Raw genomic sequence first — 25,990 nt, 5'->3', positions numbered from 1 at the left:
AGGATGCTCTGATAATTATGGCTATGGGTTTGCTTAATTGCTTTGCCGCCTCCTTTAATATAACTGGATAGATCCCATCCACCCCAGGTGCTTTTCTTATGTTTAACTTCAACAATTTCTCCTCTACATTGCTCTCAGTTATTACAAAATCATTAAGTATCCTGCTACAATTTGATAACCTTCTGCCATTTTCAAACCTTAATAATTCCTCACGTGTGAATGTAGATGCAAAATACTCATTCAGTTTGTTTGCTATCTGAGCAGGATCATCAACAGTCGAACCATCGATGTCAAGTGGACCAATCAGATTCATCCCCTTCCTTTTAGAGTTTATATAAGTAAATAAATGCTTGCTGTTTTCTTAGCATCTTTTTCTTAGCATCTTTTGTCACGGATTTCTCGTAATCTGCCTTCGCTTGCCTAACCTCCTTTGTGACCTGATTACAGACTAGCTTATATCTGCCACAGGCTTCTGTGTCGCTTTATAATTTATATGCATCCCACGCATTTTTCTTCCCTGTTACTAGTCTCATTAGTTCATTTGATAACCATTTAGACCTTGAACAATATTGCTTAATAGGCATGAAACGTTTAGTAGCATCCACGATTAATTCCTTGAATGCTTCCCACTTAGAATTTACTGTTGATAACATCGTCAGTTAATCCCACTGTACAGAATTTAAAAACTGCATCACAAAACTTTTTGTGATGCAGTTAAGATTATCTTAGTGCCCTGATGTATCTTCTTTACCTTTTGCACAGGTTTTTCGTGACAAGTTAAGAGCCAGGATAGTGTTTTTTTTTTATTTATTTATTTAATTTATCACAAAAAGTTAGAAAATTACATTCGAAAAGATTGATGAAAAAGTGGAAGAATACACTGTTACCATCCCAACTGCTTCATTACGGTTTATGCAGTAACCTCTTTACACTGTTCGAACATGTATCAATGCTCAGAGAACAGTCTATTTTCACGGTGAAGGGTGAATCAATGCGATGCATGGAGACAAAATATATATTTTGCGATATATAATTATATATAAGGATAGATATCTTGCGATATATAAGTAATTGCTACATTTAATAGTCTATTGAAACATCAGTAAATTGAATTATAGAAAAAGATAGAGCATTTGTTGTTTGTGCCTTTGCAAAGATGTCAACCCAAGTAATCGAAGCACAGTTCCATTGAAGTTTTCCGAGAATGAATAAAATATCAGTAAAAGCACAGATACATCTCAGTAAATGAATCGAAGGTCATTCAAAATCAGGGTCGACCTTGCGCCTAAACAAATAATACATGAACAAATAACTCGGATCCGTTGTTGTTATTTGGTTTTTAGGAGCATTAGCAAGTAAGGCCGTATTTCTCCGGGAATATGCGGTGGTCATTCCCTGACCTTTCCGCATCCTCCGTATTTGGTGGTGACTCGGATCCGTCTTACACGGATCCCAGTAGATACACAAGTACGTTATTTTTATTTATTTTATTATTTTTAAAAATCGTTTAGGTACTTTGAGTTCTAAAATCATTAGTATAGTATTTAGAAGGTTTATGTATTATATTTTAATATGGTATGCTATGTTACCATATATTCTTATTGTACGTATATTTATATTAGATTTTGTGCTTACAAGGATTTCAACTTATACGTAAAATGGTATAAGTTGAAATAAGCTGAAATATTTGTATAAGCTGTCTTTTGAGTGTTTTCCATTCGATTGATAAACATTGATTCATTCTTGTGTTGTTGTTGTAGGTAGTAGAGTAAAGTGTTCATCAATTTGACTATAGCTTTTTGGACAAACGATAAAGTCATTATGCTGTTGGAGTTGTCCCTATGTGGACACTGCTTTTGTGAAACATGGAGCAACTAGCTGCTGGACGCTTTGTGCTAGTAACATGTTTCTCGTGTATGGACACAAAGTTTTCTCTTTTTGCTACATGTTTCATGTTTATGGAAACTTATTTCTACATAGGTGAAACACAAATGTTGACACTTGTTACCTTAAGCATTCAATTAATGCTAAAAGGCAGGGGTAGGCCGTCCCTAGGGTGAAATGGGTACACTGCACCCGAGCGCCAACGTTCAAGGGGTGCCTGAAAACCTGAAACTTCCATACACATATGAAGAAAATTTTAAAGGGCGGAAGCCAAATTTCAATTGTCGCTCAGGCGCCAAATTGCGATTGGCACCCGGGCGCCAAATACCCTAGGAACCCCCCCCCCCCGGCTTAAGGCCTTAAGCGTTTACATGTTGGCGAATGAAACAATTTCATGCAAGGCTAAAGCCGTGTTCTGAGAAATCATTCAGCTGTAATCATCATCTTGTAGCGGTAAAAATATCCGCATTATTTTGATCGTAAGAGGGGCTGTATATCTTTCCTACCTAGGATTCGCCCGGATTCCATGCTCCCGCTGATTGATGGTGTTAGTTCATAAGTTAGTTTATAGGGGAAAGGGGCATGCCTCTGAACGGTTCTCTCGGCCCTAGTTGTTTCAGTCACATAAATACCTGTTTACCTCTGGGTAACAGTGAAGCGGTAAACCGAATCATGCAAGTACTGGATAAATTATAATGGTTTTACCATTTGTTACTCGTTTGGAGAGACCTGAGTTCCAGTCCAATCGCAGTATGAAGGAATTCTTAAAGGCCTTTTCAAGTGGGGCACCGTTGACAGAAGTAGGGTTTTCCTAGTGAGTTATTTCGAATTTTTCAGCCCGCACCACAGAGCACATCCACCCGTGCACCCAAACATTAAACGCAGCACAATATGAACTTAGATTTTAAAAATGAACAGGGCACACCTGCTAAACTAGCTAGTCAAAATGAGCGCGCATGCGCATCGCGAACACGTGACTTCTGCCTAAGCTATTTTAGACATGTATTATTATTATTATTAGCCATATGGTGCAAGGAAGCCTGAGGCATATGCTGCACCAAAAAAAAAATTCCGAGTTACTCCGAGAGAGAGAGAGAGAGAGAAAGAAGTAGAAAGGAATCACCAAGAAAGAGAAGAATGATGATAGCGACAATCACAGTTGAACCTACTCGAAACTTGTGTCTATTGGGTGAATCAGTAAACACTACTGAATTAGTAAACGTGGTGAATTATCAAAACACTAAAACATCCGTGAATCATGGAGAATCAGTAAAACATCCGTTAACCACGTGAATCAGTAAACATTGTTTTATTTTGATTGTTTTCATTAAATGTTCCTGGAAAATCCCGCTTTGACCAAGAGTTTAAAGCAAATCGTATCCTGTCCGATCTCAATTTCTGGATGGTGCTCAACAAACTACGAATTAATCGGAATAAAACAAAAATGATGCTCTTCAAATCCAAGCTAGATCTCAGACGCCCACCATAAATTAAGATCTCTGGAAAGTAACTCCCGATGATAACACAGACAAAAGTCCTGGGGGTGATTATTGATCACAAGCTGAGCTTCCACCAACATCGTATGTACTTAGGGACCAAGTCTAAAAGATTCTCAGCGGTCATCATTAGATTTTCCAGATGTGACTGGGGACTCTCAAATGAAACTCTGTCCTTATACTGTAGAGCGGTATTTTTGCCTATTGTGACATATGCGGCTTAGCGTGGTTTCATAGAGTGAAGCTAGTCAAAATGAAGAGTCCCAAGACAAAAAAAAAAAAAAAAAAAAAACCAAACTATTATTTTTAGGCCACCGAATAATTAAATTCATCTGCCGTGCTATGTGTCATATGTCTGTTAATTGCGTGTGTTCTATGGTCGGTTTGCCTGTTTTGTTCAATGAGAGACAAACTTAACTCCATCCAGCGAAGCATGCTTTTGTCTACTCATAGAATTTGCCAGACAGTGTCCACAGCTGCTATTCAAGTGATCGCCGGAACATTACCACTAGATTTGTACGTCATCTATAGAGGTCTAAGCTTCAGTATCAAGAAGAAAATTCCAGCTAAAATCCTTGAAATTGAACTCAATCTAAACAGCAATCCCAAATCCGAAAGACTCTGATGCTACAATGAACTAATAAACATTTGGCAGACCAGATGGGATACCTCTGTAACAGGCGCCGTCACTAGAAAATTCCTTCCAGAGGTCTTGTTTACTGCAACGAAAACTGTTAAGTCCTGGGTATCGCTAACCTTGGAATCCTCTTTCTTGGTCACTGGACATGGCTCCCTCAACGAGAAGCTTTCTCAGCTAGGACTGTCTATCAGATAGCTGTTTCTGCGGAGTAAAGCAGAACTGGAAGCATCTCCTACTTGAATGTCAGCTGTATGAAGCCATAAGAACTCTTACACAGGCGGTACCAAACATCACTGAGCATCAACCGGACCACCTAATCCGAATACCAGAAAATCTTTCAGTGCTGCAGACTTATGCTGCACAGGTCTTCGAGCACAGAAGGTGAACCCATGCTGAAGCAAGACACGTTAGAAATATTCGTGCAGCGAACTGAAAGTCCACAGTGAAAAACTTTTTTTTTTGTTTTTTTTGCCTTATTATTTTTTTTTAATGTTTTTTCTTTTTCTCTTTTTATTTATTTCTTTTATTTTTCTTTTTATTTTTTTTTACATTTTTTTTCGTGGCGTTCTGCCTGGAGTTAGTTAATCCGGTGCAGTTTTTTTTTTTTTTTAAACGCACCAAATAATTTTATTATTATTATTATTATTATTTTCTGCTTAATTGACGTTTAGATATGGCCTTATTGAAATTTATTGTCCATTTATTTTAATTTTTATTTTATTTATTTATTATTATTATTATTTTTTCATAACCTGCATAACGAGTGGTTTCTTCTTTTTTTCTCCCTTTCCCCCCTCTGGAATGGGCCCCCAGAGGATCCTGGCCCAACTTCTGGCCACACTAGGTGGATCAGCGTCTCTTTTAGCATTAACAAAGGCACATGATGCAAGAAAGCAAGCTTATATAGCATCAGCCACACACACACACAAAAAAAAAAAAATACCTTATTTCACCCATCCACTCGATCCAAATGTTTGTCAAGTTCTGCCTTGAATCTATTTAAGCTATCAACTTCTACGACATATGGAAGTTTGTTTCAGCAATCAACCAACCGCTGGCTAAAGGCAAACCTCCGCACATCTATCCTACAACTGTCTTTCTCAACTTGAATTTATGCCCTCTCAGGCGATTATTCTGAGTAAGAGGAAGAATCCCATCAGCATTGAGCATGCTCAAACCATTCAAGGCTTTATACACCCCAATCAGATCACCTCGCAGGTGCCTAGTCACAAGACACTGTAATTTGCAAAACTTAAGCCTTTCTTCGTAAAAGCAACCCTTTGTTCCATTCACTAATCTTATTGCCCTTTTCTGTACTCGTTCCAACAGCTCTACATCCTTCTTAAAATTAGGCCTCCAGACCTGTATACAGTACTCAAAATATGGCCTGAGAATTGCCTTATACAAGGGGATAATCACCTCCTTGTCCCTGCTAGAAATATTCCTGTATATCATTGACAAGACACCATGAGCTACTCTTGCTGACCGTCTGCACTGCTCAGAAAACTTTATATCTGTCTGCACAATTACCCCAAGGTTCTTTTCATTCTCTACCACTGTCACCGTCGCAAGGTGGCACCCCCAATCGGGGAGAAATAATAATAATAATAATAAGGGGGGCACGATGGCCCAGTGACAAATGTAGAACTTTACATTTGTCAATGTTAAACTTCATTTGCCACCTCCTAGCCCATCTGCTCAACTTTTCTAGATTCTATTGCACCAGCGTACTGTCATTAGTGTCATTAACAAACCTGCCAACCTCCGTATCGTCTGAAAACTTGGACATTAAGTCTGATATACCATCATCAATATCATTTATAATACAGAAAACAACAATGGACCCAACACTGAACCCTCAGGGACTCCACTAATAACATTAGTCCATGAAGAGCACTGTCCATTGATTACCACTCTCTGTCTTCTCACACTCAACCATCTTTTATCCATAGTAGCAATTTTCGTCCAAAGCCACCCTGCTCCAATTTGTGCAATAGTCTTCCATGTACAACAGTATCAAAGTCATTTCTAAGATCCAAATATATGATATCAAAATTATTCTTTGCATTCAGTTCCTTTGTGACTACATCATAGTATCCAATCAAATTGGTTAGACAAGACTTCCCCTTTACAAACCCATGCGGTGTTCGAGCTATAACTGAAATCTTATCTAGATGATCCTGCAATGCTACATTAACCAGTACCTCGATTAATTTCCCTGGAATAGAAGTTAAACTAACAGGTCTGTAAGTAATTACCTGTGTCTCCCTTTGATCCTCCTTTGTGGATTGGGGTCACATTTGCACATCTCCAGTCCATGGGTACCTCCCCTGAGTCCAAGGAAGCTCTCATAATTATGGCTAAGGGTTTGGTTACTTCCTTTGCTGCCTCCTTTAATATAACTGGATAGATCCCATCCATCCCAGGTGCCTTTCTTATGTTTATCTTCAACAATTTCTCCTTCACTTTACTCTCAGTTATTTCAAGATTATCTAGCTTAATGCCAGATTTTAATACACCTCTGTCGTTCCCCTCCCTGAATAGCTCCTCATGTGTGAATGTAGATGCAAAATATTCATTTAGTTTGTTAGCTACCTTAGCAGGATCGTCAACAGTTGAACCATCGATATCAAGTGGACCAATCTGATTCATTCCCTTCCTTCTAGAGTTTACATAAGTAAAAAACACTTTTTGCTGTTTTTCTTTGCATCTTTTGCCAAAGATTTCTCGTAATCTGCCTTTCGCCTGGCTAACCTCCTTTGTGACTTGGTTACAGACCAGCTTATATTTATCATAGGCTTGTGTGTCACCTGTTATTTTATATGTATCACATGCATTTTCCTTCTCTGTCACATGTCTAATTAGTTCATATGGAGACTGTACGTGTTTTATTGGGACTGGTCCACCTTCCCTTGGTGTGGACGAGTACTCAGAATCATGTGTCCAGGTGACTGATGCTTCTGGGTAGACAAGTGGCCAGACCCAAAATCAGGACACACACATAATACACACCAACTACGTCACACACAGACACACATATATCTGGCCCATTTGTAATGATACTGTTCTTCACAGAGAAACGAGGCGGAGTTGAACAGACGTTCTAGGTGCCGCCCATTACATATACACAGGTGCACATGTTTTCATTGAATGCTTTTAACCTGGAACGTTAGTCATATACTTAAAAATGCGAAAATAAATTACAGATTTAAGAGATTATAAATAACTTGGTCCGTTCCAATAATGCCAACGATTGTTTCCTGTTGCATAGTCAACTTGAATAAGGCCTGGAAAAAAAAAATAGTTCACAAACAAGCCCATCACAAACGGAGTACCACCATTAAGAGTTCTTACCATCATTCCATTTTGAGAAACCTTGCCCTGCTCAATCAGCTTAAACTTCTCGAATATCCGCTACCAATTCCTTAAATGCCGATCTCCAGGTAACTCTCCAGTGGGGCAAAGACAACTTAGTTGATTTCAATCCTTCTAAAACGATGTCTTGTCATATATCTCGCAAAAAAGGATTCTTCTGCTCCTATGCTTATCTTTGGTGACAGCGATTTCTAGAAAAGTTGATATATCTCTTTTAGGAAATAAACACTGACTTCTAATCTCTGTTGGCACAAGCACATTACAAACATTGCTTCCTCTGGATCTAAAAAACTTGGTTTTCTCTTTCGCTCTCGGCGATACTTTCTACCAACAGCTGCTCACTCTGTATAAATCTCAAATCCGCTCTACCATGGAATATTGTTCCTACATCTGGGGTGGTGCCCCCAAAACCGCTGTCAGGCTTCTATATTCCATTCAGAAGAGGGCAGTTAGGTTAATTAATGACTCATCTCTAACAGAGTCTCTCCACTCGCTGTCTCATAGACGTACTGTTTCTGCTGCATGCCTCTTCTACAGATACTTCCATGGGCACTGTTCTTCTGAATTGGCTTCTATAATTCCCGCTCTCTCTTTCAAAACAGTCCGAACATGTGCCGTCACTAACCAAGATCCATTTACTATCCAACTTCAAACTCACGGAACCAATTTTTCATCTTCCTCGTTTATTCATTCAACTGCCGTTTTCTGGAACAACCTTCCGTCATATGTCTATCCTGAAAATTACATCTACAGAAGTTCAAGTCTAATGTCAACAAATATCTTCTCTCGTCTTCTCAACCTCCAACCCAAGCACGTTACTAAGTATTATAGGTTCTAATACCTGTGGTGTTTGGGGATTTCATATAAAAAAAAAAAAGGTCAAGAACTTCACAACCTGGCCATCCCCCATCAGAAGAGGACTCTTTCAGGGAGATGCTCTGAGCACACTGTTATTCTGTCTAGCAAACAACCCGCTATCCACCATGCTTAACGGCAGCAAGTATGGATATAACCTCAGAGAAGGAAGAAAGAACCGGTACCCCGTCACCCACCTGATGTACATGGATGACATCAAGCTTTACGCGGCAACCGAGAAGCAACTCCAGCAAATACTCCAGATCACCGATGACTTCAGCAAGGACATCAGGATGGAATTTGGTCTAGACAAATGCAAGACCCATACACTGCACAAGGGAAAATTAGTGGGCCAAAACTACCAGATGCTGACTGGTAAAGAAATCGAAGCTATGACAGGAGAGACCTACAAATACCTAGGGATCACGCAGGCTAAGCAGTTAGAGCACAAGGAAATCACGAAGTACCACTGTGCTTATTGGAGGCTTAAAGTGGTGAAACCCATGTTTAGTCTCTAGAGCAAAGTTTCCGGCATCCCGATCCCCCATACTTCTCCTTCAACCCATGCACGGTACTAAGTACTATAGGTTTTGATACCTTTCGTGTTTGGGGTTTTCATAAAAAAAAAAAAAAAAAACCTGGCCGAAAAATATCATCAGAGACACAGAAGCATACTAAAAGCAAAAATTGAACGGAGGAAACAGAGTTAAAGCCATAAACACCTATGCAGCTCAAGTACTAACATAATCTTTTGGGGTCACAGATCGCACTAACCCCGAGGTGGAGGATATCATGAGAAAGACAAGGCCAATGATCATCAAGAGCCGCCAACACAACTCGAAATCTGCCGTGAAGAGACTGACAATTGCCCGGAAAAAAAGGAGGAAGCGGCCTGATAGACCTGATTGAGCAATAGAAGAAAGCAATAATTAACCTGAGGGATTAGAATTAGCAAAAGCACATGATGCAAGAAAGCAAGATTATAAGCATAAGCCAAAAAAGAAAAAAAAAAAAACGCCCCTATTTCACCCATCCACTCGCTCCACATGTTTGTCAAGTTCTCCCTTGAATCTATTTAAGCTATCAACTTCTACAACGACAGATGGAAGTTTCTTCCAGCAATCAACCACCCACTGGCTAAAGGCAAACTTCCACACATCTATCCTACAGCCGTCTTTCCTCAATTTGAATTTATGCCCTCTCAGGTGATTATTCTGAGCAAGAGCAAGAATCCCATCAGCATTGAGCATGCTCAAACCATTCAAGGCTTTATACACCTCAATCAGATCACTTCGCAGGTGCCTAATCTCCAGACACTGTAATTTGCGAAACCCGTCTTTGTAAGTGCAAGCCTTTGTTCCGTTCACTAATCTTGTTGCCCTTCTCTCTACTCGTTTCAACAGCTCTACTTCCTTCTTAAAATGAGGCCTCCAGACCTGTATACAATACTCAAGGTGTGGCCTGACCACTGCCTTATACAAGGGGATAATCACCTCCTTATCCTTGCTAGAAAAATTCCTGTATATCATTGACAAGACACCATGAGCTACTCTTGCAGACGTCTACACTGCTGAGAAAACGTCATATCTGCCTAAACAATTACCCCCAAGTTCTTTTCATTGTGCAGCAGTCTTCCATGTGCAACAGTATATAACCCACTCAATCTAAGCGAGTAAACCCTTCCCGCCCCGACAGTACAAGAAACGAATTTAGAAAGATGGGCAAAGAAGACACTCTATGGCAGACACTATAATGACCTCCATCAAGATCACATCGATAACATTGCTTCCAATACATGGCTCACAAGCGGAACGCTCTTCCCCGAGACTGAAAGATTCATGCTGGCCATCCAAGACCAGGTAATCAACACCAGAAACTATAGAAAATGCATCATAAAGGAGCCCGGAATGTCAGATGACACATGTCGACGATGCCACCTGGCCTCAGAAACGATCCAACACATCACTGCAGGGTGCTAGGTGATCACCCAGACTGAATACATTCGTAGACAGGACCAGGTAGCCAGGATAATACATCAGAAAATACCAGTTTACCTAAGAAAAAACTATACTACAAGTACAGAGACCCGAACCCACAAGCTGTACTGGGACCGCGCTATAATAACGGATAAGACCATCCCGCACAACAGACCGGACATAACCCTTGTGGACAAGATGGAAAAGGCTTCCTAGCCGATTGATTTAGCGGTGCCCAACACTAGTAATGTCCAGAAAACCCAAGAGGAAAATATTAGGAAGTAGACAAACCTGAGACATGCGGTCAAGGAGATGTGGCATAGGCAAGAAATAACGACCATCTTGATCATCGTGTTAAAGTATGGTGTCAAAGACCCTACATAACAGCCTAGCAGCAATAGGTCTCTCGGCGAATACCTGCAAGGAACTCCAGAAAGTCGCAATCCTGAACACCTGTAGGATAGTGAGAGAGTTGTTCAACCAACGGTAGCACAGACATAATAATAACCTGTGTACTTGGTAGCAGTATCCATCACGGAGTGGAATTCCCCCAATCAGGGAGAAATAATATAAAAGTAACAATAATAATAATAATAATAATAATAACATATTCCTTCAGGTTCATAGACTGGACTAACACTGAGCTGGAGGATATCATTAGAAAGACAAGGAGAATGATGACCAAGAGTGCCAACAACATCTGAAGACAGCCGTGGAGAGATTGACAATTGCTCGGAAAGAAGGAGCCTGATAGACCTCATCGAGCAACAGAAAATATCGATTGCTAACTTGAAGGATTACTTCTAGAAACACACAGCAGCACCCCACCATGCCATAAGGAAGATATACAAGCGGCGTACCCGACTGAGACATAGCGAGGAGTCCCCTCCCAATCAAGAGGGAAAAACAAAGCTAGAAAGATGGGTAGAGAAGACACTACAATGATCTCCATCAAGATCCCATAGACAAAATTACTTCCAATGCATGGCTCATGAGTGGGACGCTCTTCCCCGAGACTGGAGGATTCATGCTCATAATCAAGACCAGAAACCATAGAAAATACATGACCAATGAGCCTGGAGGGTCTGATTACACATATCGACGATCACACGTGGCCTCAGAAACGATCGAACACATCACCGCAGGAGATGACACCCCCAATCAGGTAGAAATAATAATAATAAGGGGGGGGCACGATGGCCCAGTGGTTAAGCCACTCGACTACCAGCCTGAATGACCTGGGTTCGAATCCTGTCTAAGTGGAAGCGAGCGTGGCTCTATTACGCTGGGAGACCAAAATAATAATAATATTAAATGATGAGAAAAAAAAATATATCGCGAAAGTTACTCCATTGGACATACCTTCCTCAAGGTATGTCCAATATCACGGTAAAATTCAGACCTGTGTACACCCTGCAACATGACCCCCAAGCAAGACAGTGGGAAAGCAGTGATTGATAAGTTATGACTCCCATATTTCGACAAAGGGACAGGATGAAAGCAATGATTGGCAGATGCCATTGCTTTCACCGCCCACTGTCCTCCTAGGTTGATATGCCTAGAGTGTTCCCCCCCCCCCAATTTACAGCTGTTTTTAAATCGGTATCTCGTTTTCCCATTTTTAAACAGTGGGATGGAGATAAACACCTTACCTAAGCCAAGCCCTCCCCCCTCGATGACACAAAACAATCAGAAGAGGGAGGTGCCTTCACCTGTCAATTATCGCCGTCTTCCTCATTTTCATCGTACCTGCCGGTCAATATCAATATGTAGTTATTTACCTGCATTTACATACAGGTCACTTAGGAAAAGGCCTTTTGCTTCGGGTTGCATAATACATGAGGAATATACACTGTGCTGCCACTTTATTAGGTACACCTACCTAGTAGCGTGTTGAGCCTTCAAAACAGCCTGAATTCGTCTTGGCATGGATTCAACAAGATGCTGAAAACGTTGCGCAGGAATAGTGCCATGCAGACATGAGTGTGTCACGCAGTTCCTTGAAATTCGACGGAGGTGTAGGCCTGCAGCGAACAGTCCTTTCCAGCTCATCCCAAAGATGTTCAATAGAATTGAGATCCCGGGACTGAGCGGGCCACTGCAGCAAAGAAAAGTCATTGTCCTGTTCCTGGAACCATTCCATGGTGATTTGTGCTTTGTGCACCGACGCATTATCCTGCTGGAAGTAACCATCTGACTGAGGATAAACTGTCAACATAAACGGATGCACTTGGTCAGCAGCGATGTGGCATTCAGACGTGAATCTATGGGTATCAATGTACCCAACATGTGCCATGAAAACATTCCTCCCACCATAACATTGCCCCCACCACTTTACACAGTCGTTAGACATGACGGGTCCATGGATTCATGTTGTTTTCGCCAAATTCTGAGCCTTCCATCAACATGATGTACCAGGAACTTCGACTCGTCAGACCAAGCAACTGTTTTCCAATCCTCAATAGTCTAGTGTTGGTGTTGCTGTGCCCACAGGAGGCGTGCTCTCTTGTTCTGCATTGATAACAAAGGTACGCCATGTGGTCATCGGCTGTTGTAGCCCATTCGCGACAAAGTGCGACTAGTAGTCCATTGCGATATTTTGTTCTGCGCACCAAGGTTGTATTCTAACGTGAAGTGTGACATTGTGGTTCGTCTGTTTGCTTGCACAATTCTAGCCATCCTCCTCTGACCTTCCATCCTCTTGTGGAAGAAAAGCGATTTTCTTCCACAGGAGTGCCATTTGAGAGTGTGTTTTCTGTTCGTTGCACCATTCTCGATACACCCTTGAAACTGTGGTGCATGAAAAGTTCAGGAGAACTGCCATTTCAGAGATGCTTTGTCCAGAACGCCTTGCACCTACTACCATGCTACGTTCGAAGTCCGTTAGATCACTCCTTTTCCTGATTCTTGCTACAGTTTGTACGCTTAACTGATACTAGAAAGGTTGCTCTACTGTATTGCAACGTTGTGGGACAAACCATTTGTATATACAGCATGGGTGTACCTAATAAAGTGGCAGCACAGTGTAGTTGCATCCCAAAGAGCAGGACTAAAATATTTAACTGAAATATTTACAAACTATACAAATATTTAAAATATTTACAAAATACTAAACTACAATATTTACAAATATACAATATTCACTAATATACAAAAAACGTTACAATGGAACATCAAATGTCAGGCAGTGGATCACGTGCATGAGGTTGTTGAACGTTATGGAGGCAGTTGTCAATAATTAATTCCATTTGTAGTGACGTAATTTCCCCGCCTTCTCTCCCACTGGCTCGAAAAAATATCACTAGGAGGAAAACGTTTTTAATGTATAGATAGACAGATAACCGGACACAACCAACCACCCCACGTACTTGGAACCTGGTACCTGTCACGGGGCAGAAAAAAATTATGAAGAAGAAAATGTTTATAATAATAATAAATGCATAAATGAAATATATAAATAAATAAATAAAAAGTTTGTACCTGTGGATTAGATAGATAATGTTTTAAAATTGTTTTGCATGCAATATAGAAATTAGTTACACTACAGGACATTTTATTTTCAATGATAAAAAGGCATAAGTATTTTAAAAAGTTCAAATTACATATTTTATATAATATTTTTCGCTGTCGCTCTTACAATGTTATATTATTTAAATAAATAAAACTAAATAAATACTGTGTTTTCAAAGGCTGTGGAAACAGTATATTTATTTTACACATCACATTATGCGAACGCGATAGTTAATAATAAGCTTTAAAAAACTGATAAGGTCTCAGATTTCGATCATAAATACGATCAACCAACGACGAGTATCACTTTAGGAAGCATATTTTGCGCGTCAGACACGTACTGTACTAGAAACGGCGCTAGCGTTTGTGGCACCTGAGGAAAAACCTTGTCACGGGTCCTATTTCACCTCGTATCTTAACACGCACATGTAAGCATTAGCGCATCTAACAAGTGTGGTACTTGCCACAGGCAAGTACCACACTTGAGCACCCGTAGCCCCGGGTCTGTACTGCATATATCAGTGGTCCTTAATCCGTTTTGCACAAGTGGGCATATTTAGTGGCAAAGTGTGTGTGGTGAGGTATGGGAAATGTGAAGATAAAGGGCAATATCTTTCAAATTGATAACCATACGCAATTCTTACAAAACCACATCGGTTGAAACAGTGTGAAGAACTGGGGTTACAATTGCATAACTCTTCTATACTGCTTTTTTATGATGCCACATGATGACACATTTCCTCTCTGAATGTGTGTTTGTAGTCAAACAATACTTTTGCTCAAAATCCTATGTGAAAGTCAAAGTCGAATTTCGAGAAAAAAATCCCAAATCACCTGCTTTTATAATTGACTTATTATTGTCATAGTTACTTACTGACATTAATTATAGTCTGATGACTTCTAGTTACAGTGTCCTATTAAAAATAGCAATAGCTCTTATTTTTAAATTTTCTAAGTAATTCGCCTGACATCCTGAGGCGAGTTACTTCGAAAATACTGTACTTAAAAATTGAGGTTTTTCACTTAAATAAAAGCTTTAAGTAAGTCGTGAGGTGAATTACTTAAATAGAAGCTCTTGCTATTTTTAAATATTACTGTAGTTATTATAATTACTTAACTGTATAATTTAATGGTAAAAGAATTAATACATTTTAATTAGTGAATTTTGGGTTGTGCGAACTTTGAATTTACCCATACTTAATTACTAACATGATAATTAAGTACATACACACACAAAAAAAAAAAAAAACAAAAGAAGCCTATCTTATTAGGGGCTACGACGAGCTATCTATCCATGTGTCTTGTATGGTCATAAACTGCGATTGTTCTCTCTTCTCTGGTTGATTTACCTATTTTGCTGGACAAAAAAAATCCTAGTTTCCAGAAAGGGAGGGGGGGGGGGGGGAGAAGGAACCATGCTCTCCACGCCAATTAACTCAGTCACTCAGTGAAAAAATCCCATAAAAGTTCCCCCGCGTCATTGACGGGATTCGAAACTGTGATTTTCCAACCAGCGTGGAGAGGATGGTGATTATAACCACTATGCTATCCAACAGATTGGTAACGACCTACAGGGTGATCCTAACTTATGTCAGATTAGGAAAATTTAACCAAAAATATTTTGTTACGCTTTAATTCAGTATACTTCTTACAGAAAACGTTGAAATAATTCAGGTAATTTATTAAAAATCGTAATCAAAATCTTTTCCCTTTAGGTGAACATAAAAAGGAAACATTTTTGCTTTATATAATGAATAAATTAATTCACCTTGGAAAAAAAAAAAATATATATATATATACATATACAGTATATATACACTACTACATGCTGTACACATCATTTGTCCATCTATAAGAATTTGACATTACGAGTAGGACCCTGGTAAAAAGGTTTATATTTTATAATCCCGGGGGCTCACATCTGGTGAGTATGGGCTTGGCACACCCAGGGTCCTGAGCTGGATATCATCATTCTTCCCTTTCTTGGTGATTCCTCTCTACTTTTGACACACTCTCTCTCTCTCTCTCTCTATCAGGGTAACTCGCGAATTTTTTTTTTTTTTTTACTGGTGCAGCATAAGCCTCGAGCTTCCTTGCACCATATGGCTATTAATAAGAATAAATAATAATAATGTAACTTTCTCACTTTCCCCCCTTCCTTTTGGTCCTTCCCTCCGTCCCTTGGGCTCATGGCCCTAGTGCAACTGCACATGTTGATTAAATACATGTCGCTTATTTATTATTATTATTATTTTTTTTTTTTTTCTTTTTTGAGAACGGTCTACGTTGCAAGCTTCAAAGAGGATTGGCCACATTTTTTGTTTAAGTATCTTAAAAGGAAGATCGTTTAAAGTTCATTAATAAAGAGTTTATGCACTAATAAATAATTTAGTTTAAAACAGTTTTTGCTTTCTTGCATCACATGCGTCTACTAATGCTATAAGTCGCTGATGCACATAGAACCCAACAACAAGAACAACATCTTCTTGTCTCTCATGCTTGTAAAATTTGCACTATATAAATAAACTAAATTATACGGTTATTCAAATTAAATTAATAAACAGTAATGAATATATATTGAAACGTTCACTAATTTGAGAAAATAAATGCCATATTGAAACGAGGTAACTTGGACTATTAATCGCCAGATAATATCCCAAAAAGCACCTGTACATAGATATGTTAGACAAACAACTTTACGTTATCAAATTAACTGATACCTGCTAAGCTATGAGTTATATTGGGCCGGCCGTGGTTGCTCGATAGCGTGACTGTTTCTCAGGTGCGCACGTTGTGTGTTACAATCTGTGTTACATGCTCACAAAACCTGTTCAATGTTCACCAATAAATAATCTTTGAACACTTTGTACCATATATGCAGATCTCGGTGGTGATCGCGTAGATTTATTAATTTCCAGTTCTTTCGATGATAAGAACTTGAAACATTTTTAGGCCGGAGTGGGGTTGAGTTATTCCTCCTCAAGTGAATTTGCAGGACTTCCACGAAAGTATTTCTATCCCCCAGCTAATGCACATTATATATAATACACTGGCGCTTCACGGGCTAAGTTGCCTTGGCACCTGCCTAAAACGACCTAAAGATAACGACCTAAAAATAGCCACACTTGGGTCGACCCTGCTACATGATAACCGAGCTCACCTGTCTCACTCCCCCAACATCTCGACACTGTTGAATGACAGTTGAACTTTGTGTTTATAAACTTACCAGAAATCGCCGTAGAATTTTTCTCACAAGCTAAATAGCGCAATATTTAAAAGTATATTTTTATGCTATGTTTGCTAGGGGTCGTCTAGTGGAGTCGCATGTCAACTGCAAGAAGATAGTTCATGCTTCATATAATTCTCAAGTTTTTAAGACTTTTTTGTTTGTTTATTTTTTCTCTAGTATTTCTGAAAGTTGAGATAAAAGCGATTATGTATCGAGCGGTTGCATACAGGTTAAACTTTGGTTAAACTTTTATTTATTTATTTATTTAAATTTACTCTTCCACGTTACATATTGGAAGGCTGCGCTGGCCCTAAAATTTGCGGGGACCTATTCAAGAATTACTTGCGGGGTCCTGTGCAAAACTTATACGGGTGTTTTTGTAATGGTGATTTTTTAAATTTTTTTATATTATATTATATTGTACTGAACAAATATTTTAAATGCGAATAATATTTAATGCATTAATCAACAGTATTGTTTAACAATTGCAGTCATCTCATAAAAATAGAAACATGAATAAATAATAATAGGAACTAATAATCAATAGGTAGGCTCGTTGATAGAAATGCGGAGAGGACGCGGATGATATTATTGTTTAGCCCAGAGGATCAGAAACCAGATAAACAAAAGCTATTCTGGAATGGATACCTCCTGGAAGAATGAGAAGAGGAAGACCTAGGAGGATTTGGATGGATGGAGTACGGGAGTGCATGGCAGCCCGAAGTTTAACTGACCAAGCTACCTTGAACCGCACTTTATGGCGGGAAAAAATTCCTACCAAAAAACAACTTGTAGGCTGAGGAAACCCATTGTAAATGGAAACACTCCTCTTGAAGAAGACGACCAGAGGTTCCAACTTTCCTGGTTCACGGCACTATTAGTGTCTCAGTAATTTTTTCACGGAGCCCCTAAGTCAAAAGAAATACCTAACAGTTCCGTTTATTAAGTAGTTAAGTCCAAACAACTTAATAAGTATTTATGTCCTAACAACTTAGTAGCCGTTTGAAAAAATAATGCATATAATAATATTTTTATTTCATTCCTAAATAACCATAATCAGTAACTAATTTTCCCTCAAAAATTTAAAATTGAGCACGGGAGCCCTGTTCGACAGAACCGGGTGTACATGCTAGTGGCCGGCCCTTAGAAGAGTAAATTTTGAAGGCTTGTTAGAAATATTTCTATTTGTCGATGGCAATGTTTTATTATTGAGGACACTGAATGATATTTTGATTTAGGGGATGGGGTGAATGTTGCTATGACTATTCCGCTGATAAAGCTAGGAACTGAAGCAATTCGTGGCCGAAAATGTTTGTGTGACATAGGTCTACTCCCCACTGGTTTATTGACGCCCCCCCCCTAAAAATTCTGGTGGCGCCACTATCTCAACTGGCAACTTCGTCAATATTTTCTTAATACCGTATTTTCCGACAACAAAATAGTCGTACAGCATGCATCTCGTTGCGTATCGACAACGGTGCAAACAGCACGTGGTTAAAATTGAAATTGCTTTTAGTTTTGGTTTCAGCACCGACTATATCAGCTACGCACAACGCCAGATTGCACAGTGCATCAAAACCAATCTGCGGGATTATTGTTTATGTGCATTGGTAAGTTATAAATTTACTTAATTTCTCGGTATGCTTTTAAAAATGGTTGCAAAAATAAAATAGAATATCTATAAACTATAGCGTAATAGATGTTTCAGGGAAAGTTGTAATTTATGTTTTTCATTTATCCTCTGGGACGCCAAAAGGGTCACAGTTTTACAGCCGCAGTGATTTTACAGCAGTCGGCGCAGCCCCGATAACAATGGACTGCGTATTTTGTTGTCGTCTGTAGCATCACACCTACTCGATCACTGAAATGAGGTTGCAAGGGAATAATCGGCTCTAGTTGCAGAATAAAATAATAATAGTTATTATTAGTGGTAATAATTCGGACATAATTTCCAATATGAATGAAAGTTAAGCCTAAGTAATGTAATATCAAAACTGAATATTGTATAATTGCGTAAAATCAGGCAACCATTAATTCTCCGCTTTCCCTTCTCGATTATTCCCATAATCTCGAAAAAAAATCAGAAACAAAACATAAATAAACTACTTCTGTATGCAGGAAGCCCCTAAAACATTTGCGGTTGGAATGTTTACGTATAGACTGGGGTGACAGCTAACCAATCCTCATCCATGAAAGCTGAAAATTGCGTCTCGTCTACATGTTTCTAAAGGTACTTATAGGGGCGCTAATTTATAAGCTAATGTTAAGTTTAAAATATACTCGTTCAAGAATGAATAATTAGCGAAGCTACCATACCTCCAAGTTCTCCAACACCGGGTGGAAGGGGGGAGGTGACTATGTTGGTGTGGTCATCCACGATCACGTGGGTGTTCGCTCGGAAATCTTTATGGCGATTCAAGAATTTATCCTTTAGAAGAGGCCTTTGTTTTTTGAATTCTCAATCGGCTTCGATGCATTGTTGTGGACAACACCCATTTATATTGTATTACATACATTTGTTGTTTAAAACTGCACGTTTTTCTAGAGGCACCATTAATTTATCTCTTAAAGATTTTCATGTTTTCTACTGACAGCTGAAATGTATTTTGTAAACATAGTATAAAATTCATTGTGGATGAGTTTTTAATAAGAAATTCCACTTTGTGGTGGAGTTTTATATTGATTGTTGTTGATACCTGTGCAATGCCAATAATAGCTTTTACAAATATAGAGTGCAATAGCGATATCGAGATAGTAGTATGCAGTGGTATCCAACGGGGGAACACAGTTTTATAAAATTCAAACTATAAAAATTATATGGATTAAGTATTTTTGTACAATGGTTAGTATACTAAAATTGAATGTATTTCTTTCAGTAATTCTATGTTATTGTGTCTCTCTCACCCATTTCAGAAAGGTGTGCCTTTCAAGACCTGAGTTTTACACCTCAGCTGTAGGAAATGAGAGGAATAATAATTTGCAAGTCTGCTGTTTTTGAGCCACTTAATTTAAACCAATTAAGTACTAAAATTTTGAATTAATGATTGTAAGTTGCAATTTATTTTTCATCACCATGCTTTCCTCCTCCCATCCTTAAGGTATATATATTGTTAATTTAGAAATGCTAGTACCATGGGACAGTAAGGTATAAGTCACTGTTTCTCAACCTTATTAGTATTGGCAACATGATGCAAGGAAACAAAGCTTATACAACACCAAAAAAAAAAAGAAAGAAAGAAAAATAATTTCCCTATTCTTTCCAGTAATTTAAACCTACCTTAAATTTCTTCAGTTTATTCAAACTGTCTACCACCACACACACTAGGTGAAAGTTTATTCCAACAATTAATTACTCTTTGGCTTAAAGCGACTCAAAGATCCTAGCTGCCTTTTTTGCACACCTTAGTCAGAGATTTCTTATAATCTTCCTTAACCTGCCTAACCCCATGTCTATTCTGCACCATTATTTTCCAATTTAAATTTATGCTACTTTATGTTTCATCTGAGAAAGAGTAACAATGCCATCAGCATTTAGTTAACTTAACCCTTTTAAAACATTGTAGTCTTTAATTAGGTTACCCTGCAGAAGCCTAATTAGTTTCCAGAGACTGCAGTTTACAGAGCCAAAGTCTTTCTTGCTAAGAATATCCTTTTGTGCCCATAATTAACCTTATTGCCCTTCTCTGCACTCTTTCAACAGATCTATGTCTTTCTTGAAGTGAAGTTTACAAGCCTATATACAGTTATTATGGATGCTTAACCATTGCTTTTATATGCAGGATAGAACACCTCTTTGTCCCTTCTTTCAAAGTTCCTGTATATCATTGACAGAACTAATTAGCTGTTATAGGAGTCTTTGTATTGCTCAGAAAATTTCATGTCAGCTTGTACAATTATCCCTATGCCATTTTATACTCCGCTATCTTGATTTGGTACTACACAAATATGTTATTCTGGAATTACTGCTGCCCAAATACAATACAAGGTACAATATTTGGGTAGCATCTTAAACCTCAGTCGCCATTTTCCAGCCAATCTTAGTTTATCTAGATCCACCTGAAGTAGCATATCCTAATTGTTGTCATTAAACAGTAAGGGGCCCTCTGGAAATCCACTTGTCACAGTAGTACATTATTATTATTATTGGCCATATGGTACAAGGAAGCCCGAGGCTTATGCTGCACTGGCCAAAAAAAAATTTCCGAGTTACCCTGAGAGAGAGAGGGAGGTAGAAAGGAATCACCAAGAAAGAGAAGAATGATGATATCCAGCTCAGGACCATGGATGTGCCAAGCCTGTACTCACCAGTTATGAGCCCCTGGGGATAACACGAAGACCATTGGCCTTTTATACTGCTCTGTCTGCCCTAACCACCTCTTTACCCATAGTAGTAACTTGCCCCCTATGCCACATTGTTCCAAATTATACAACAATTGTACATATGGTACAGTGTCAAAGGTTTACTGAAATCTTGGTATATGTTGTCAAAATTATCCTTTGCATTCATTTCCTCTGTGATAGTTTCATACTTCTTAATCGGAGTTGTGAAAAGTGATCTCCCATTTGAAATCCATGCTGTTGAGTACCTTATGGTTCCACTCTTATCAAGACAATATTGCATTATTTCTTTAACTATTGATTTCATTATCTTTCTACCACACAGCTTAAACTTAGGAGTCTGTAGTTGCCCACTTTGCTATTTAAACCAACTTTGTGAATAGAAGATGCATTTATGTGTCTCCCATCTGTAGGGACTTCTAAATCTAAGGATACTTTTTTTATTATGGAGAAAGTTTCAACTACCTCTTTTGCAGCTTTTAATATAACTGGATAGATCCATCAGCCCCCCAGGTGCTTTATTTACTTTTAGCTGCAGCAATTTCTTTTCGTACTTCTACCTTACTTGTAAATAAAAAAAATAATAATAATAAAAAATAAATAAAATCACTTAACTCTGTATCAGATAGACTTCTGTAAACCCCCATTCCTAAAAATTTCTTCATGTGAATGTTGGTGCAAAATATTTATTCAGTTTATCAGCAATCTAAACAGTATCATCACTGTTTATTCTCTTTATAGTCAGTGGACCAATGTGAGTCATCTCTTTTCTTGTGGTTCTAACTTACACAAAGAATTCTTTACTGCATTTTTTGCACACCATTAGCCAGAGATTTCTCATAATCTTCCTTAGCCTGCCTAACCCCTAAGCAACTTTATTACACACTGGTTTATACTTATTTCACTGCATCTTTCTTCCCTACCACTAAATTTATCAGTTCATTTGACATCTATTTTGGTCTAAATAAATCTTGACCAATGTCTCTTAGTTGGTATAAAATATTTAGTGGCCTCTATGAGATTACCTCTCTAAACACTTTCCGTTTGGCATTTATATTTTTGGGCAACATCAGTTGGCCCCACTGAAAAGAGTTTAAAAAATCTTATTATAATCACCTTTATAAAAGCAAAATCTGTTCCCTTGACAGTAGTTATTTCACTGAATAAATTCCACATCACTGCTGTTATCACTGGCACCTAAAGATTTCTTTACTTGACAGTTCTTGATATATGATGAATGACCGTTGATAAGTAAATCATGAATATTGATTTGTTTTATTTGCCTCTAACATGTTTATATAGAAAGCAGTCATCTAGAAACGTTTTGCTACCGAGCAAGCTGCCAACTCGTATTCCATTTTATATCATGAAACTTAAAATCTTCCATGATATGACATTCTAATTTCCTTGCTCGCTCCTTTAGTCTATATAATTATTCACTTCTATTCTGCAACTGGCCTTCCTCAGTTTCAATTTGTGCCCCCTCGTGTGTTGTCTGAGCAAGAATCTCATCAGCATTGAGCTTGCTCAATCCATTCAAAGCCTTAAACACCTCAATCAGATCAACTTGCAGATGCATAGTTACTAGACTAGGGGCGATTCTCCAATGCATTACAGTCTAAAGAAATGTGCAAAATGTGACATTTCGTGGGCCTGGGACTATCTAGAACAGGACATGATCTAGCTATGGAGGATGTCTTTGTGTGTGCAGAGAATGTGAATAAATTAGGCACCAACTCAGCTTTCTGATGGGCATCTATGAGAGTTTGAAGAGTCGGGTAGATGCCCTCGAAGGAATAAAAATGGGGTGCCCATCAGGCTCTCAGCCACCCCACTCAATGCCAGAGCTCACTCTTGTGCACTAGGCAACACAGCGGCAATCTTCAAGGCAGAATGTGCTGGTCCCACAGGAGCTAATTATCATCGGTGACTCAATTATCAGGGAAACAGAAAATATATTGTGCAAAAAGGATAGGTGGAATAGGACAAGGGTATGTCTGCAGGGACAAAAGTTTTTTTTTTTTTTTTTATGAAAACCCCAAACACGAAAGGTATCAAAATCTATAGTACTTAGTACCGTGCATGGGTTGAAGGAGAAGTATGGGGGGAGGGGGATGCTAATGACGTTGTAGAGTATCATCTTTTAAAGGTACAAAAGGTGATATCGTTGCACATGTTGGCACTAATGACATTAAGTGTAGGAGATCTGCAGATTTACTTAACAAGTACAGGTCAATGTTGAAAAAAATGTGCAAGTTTGGGTTAAATTTGCAAGTGTCTGCAATCCTGGATAGACACGATAGGAAGGAGTATATGATGAGAGCCTTGTTAATCAGTTTGGCCCTGTAGAGATTGTGCAAGGCTCATGAGGTAGAATTTTTTTTCAGTGTGGTCTGTGCTTGTTAACAGGAGAAATTGCTTCTACAGGGATGGGATACACTTAAATAGAAAGGGTGCAAGAATATTTGCTTATGCTATTGAGGCAATGTTAGGTGGGTTGGAAAACTGCTAGCTTGAGGGATTCACAGACTGACAGACTAATAAATTAACAGTAGCTGCAGGCAGAGGTTGAAATGATTCTTGCACTGTTTCTATGGAATGAGAAGCAGCCTAGAAAGCATTTTCTGGGGATTTCAGGAACTGTTGGGGGTCATGAAACAAGTAAATACGTGGGCTGTGTTAGAGTAACTAAGAGTTACTTGCACTTACACCAATGCTAGGAGTATAGTAAATAAATTTGAAGTGCTGGTCAAGACATCAAAGTCAGATATTGTTGGGATATGAGAAACATGGTGTCATACAGATATTAGGAATGCAGAATTGGAATTTGGGGAGTAAAATGTGTACCGAAAGGATAAGAAGGGAGAATGGATTATGCTAGTTAAAAAACACACACAAAATCTAAGGAAGTTCATCCAGTTGACATAGATGGACAGTGCAATGTTGAGTCAGTTTGGTGTGTCATAAGCACTGGGAAAGCAAAAACGAGAGTAACTGTGTTATAGGCCTAATGATTCTGATGAGTGCAATGAACAGTTATACAGGAAATAGCATGTGCCAGTAAATCAGAGTGTTTTATAATGGGAGATTTTAACTTCCCAGACATTGATTGAAACTTAGGGGTTGGTCACTTGCACACTAGCAAGGCTTTTGTGGATTTATTGGAGGATTGTTTTCTACAGTAGCATGTTAGAGAGGCAACCAGAGGGAGTAAAACTCTTGATCTGATTATCAGCAGTGATTATTCATGCATTAAGAATATACAGATAAAGAAACCACTAGGTGGCAATGATCACAGTGTACTGATGTGGGATTTACTTAAAGATATAACTATGATTAGGGTTAAAGGGAAGGGTTTTTGCTTTCGTAAAGGTGACTACAGTGGTCTCAGAGATTTTAAATTCTAAACAGTGGGACCAACTGATGATGTTACCAACAGCAAATTCTAAATGGGAAGCATTCAAGGAAGTAATCTTGGAAGCTACTAGGCTTTTTGTTCCTACTAAGAAATACTCTACTAGGTTTAGGCCAAAATGAATGTCAAATGAACAAATGAGACACGTGGCAGAGAAGAAAATTGCATTGCATATAAATTATCAGGTGACACAGAAGCTATGGAAATTATAAACTAGTCTCTAATCAAGTCACAAAGAAAGTTAGGGAAGCGAAGGCAGATTATGAGAAATCTTTGGCAAAGGAAGCAAAAAAAAAAACCAGCAAAGATTTCTTTACTTACATAATCTATAAAAGGAAGTGGATGAATCAGATTGGTCCACTTGACATAAATGGGTTTGACTGTATATGATCATTCTCATATAGCTGCCAAACTAAATGAGTATTTTGCATCTACATTCACACATGAGGAGTTATTAAAGGAGAGGGCCAGATGTTTATTAAATTCTAACAGAGAGTTTTTAATAACTGAGAGCAGAGTGGAGGAGAAATTGTTAAGAAAGGCACCCGGGGTGCATGGGATCTATCCAGTTAAATGTGGCATCTCCGTAGCCAGGTGGGAAGGAGCAGCAGTGCGTAGCACACGCTTCTTGATTAGACCGGGGTTCGAGCCCATCACCACCAAATATGGAGGATGCGGAAATGTCAGGAATGACCATCACATGTCACTGGAGCAATATGGCCTTAGTTGCTAATGCTCCTAAAACCCAAATAACAAACAAAACAAAACATCCAGTTAAATAACTGGACTATCGACCACCACCTTAAAGGAGGTGGCAAAGGAAGTAAGCAAACCCTTACTTCCTTAAATTATGAGAGCATTGTTGGATTCAGAAGTCCCCATGAACTGGGGATGTGCAAATGTATCTCCAATTCACAAATGGTGACACATGTAATTACAGACATGTTAATTTGGCTTCTGTTTCAGGGAAAATAATGGGGTCACTGGTTAAAGAATCATTGCAGGATTACCTGGACAAGACTGCAGTAATAATTCAGACACAGCATGGGTTTGTTTAGGGAAAGCCTTGTCTGACAAATTTGATTGGATTCTATGACACTGATATCATATATTTGGATTTCAGAAAGATTTTAATACTGTTGCACATGGAAGACTACTGTAAAAATTGGAGCAGTATGGCATTAAGGGCAAGTTGCTACAATGGATAAAAGAATGGATGTGTGGGAGAAGGCGGAGTGGTAATCAATAGACACAACTCTTCATGAACTAATG

The 25,990-nt window shown here is 38.7% G+C and overlaps 1 protein-coding gene across 1 annotated transcript in view; it reads left to right on the top strand.

Moving 5' to 3' along the window:
* The first annotated feature begins 18,407 nt into the window (after positions 1-18,407).
* The window catches only part of LOC150079999 (uncharacterized), a 79,528-nt gene continuing 71,945 nt past the window's right edge, over positions 18,408-25,990 (top strand). Inside the window, exon 1 of the mRNA XM_090382324.1 lies at positions 18,408-18,575. The gene's annotated coding sequence lies outside the window, so the exon portion shown is untranslated. The remainder of the gene's footprint in view (positions 18,576-25,990) is intronic.

This window comes from Mastigoproctus giganteus, chromosome 10 (assembly GCF_048544385.1).
Source record: "Mastigoproctus giganteus isolate SK-2022 chromosome 10, ASM4854438v1, whole genome shotgun sequence".
Classification (NCBI taxonomy): domain Eukaryota; kingdom Metazoa; phylum Arthropoda; class Arachnida; order Uropygi; family Thelyphonidae; genus Mastigoproctus; species Mastigoproctus giganteus.
This window is presented reverse-complemented; position numbering and strand designations above follow the sequence as displayed.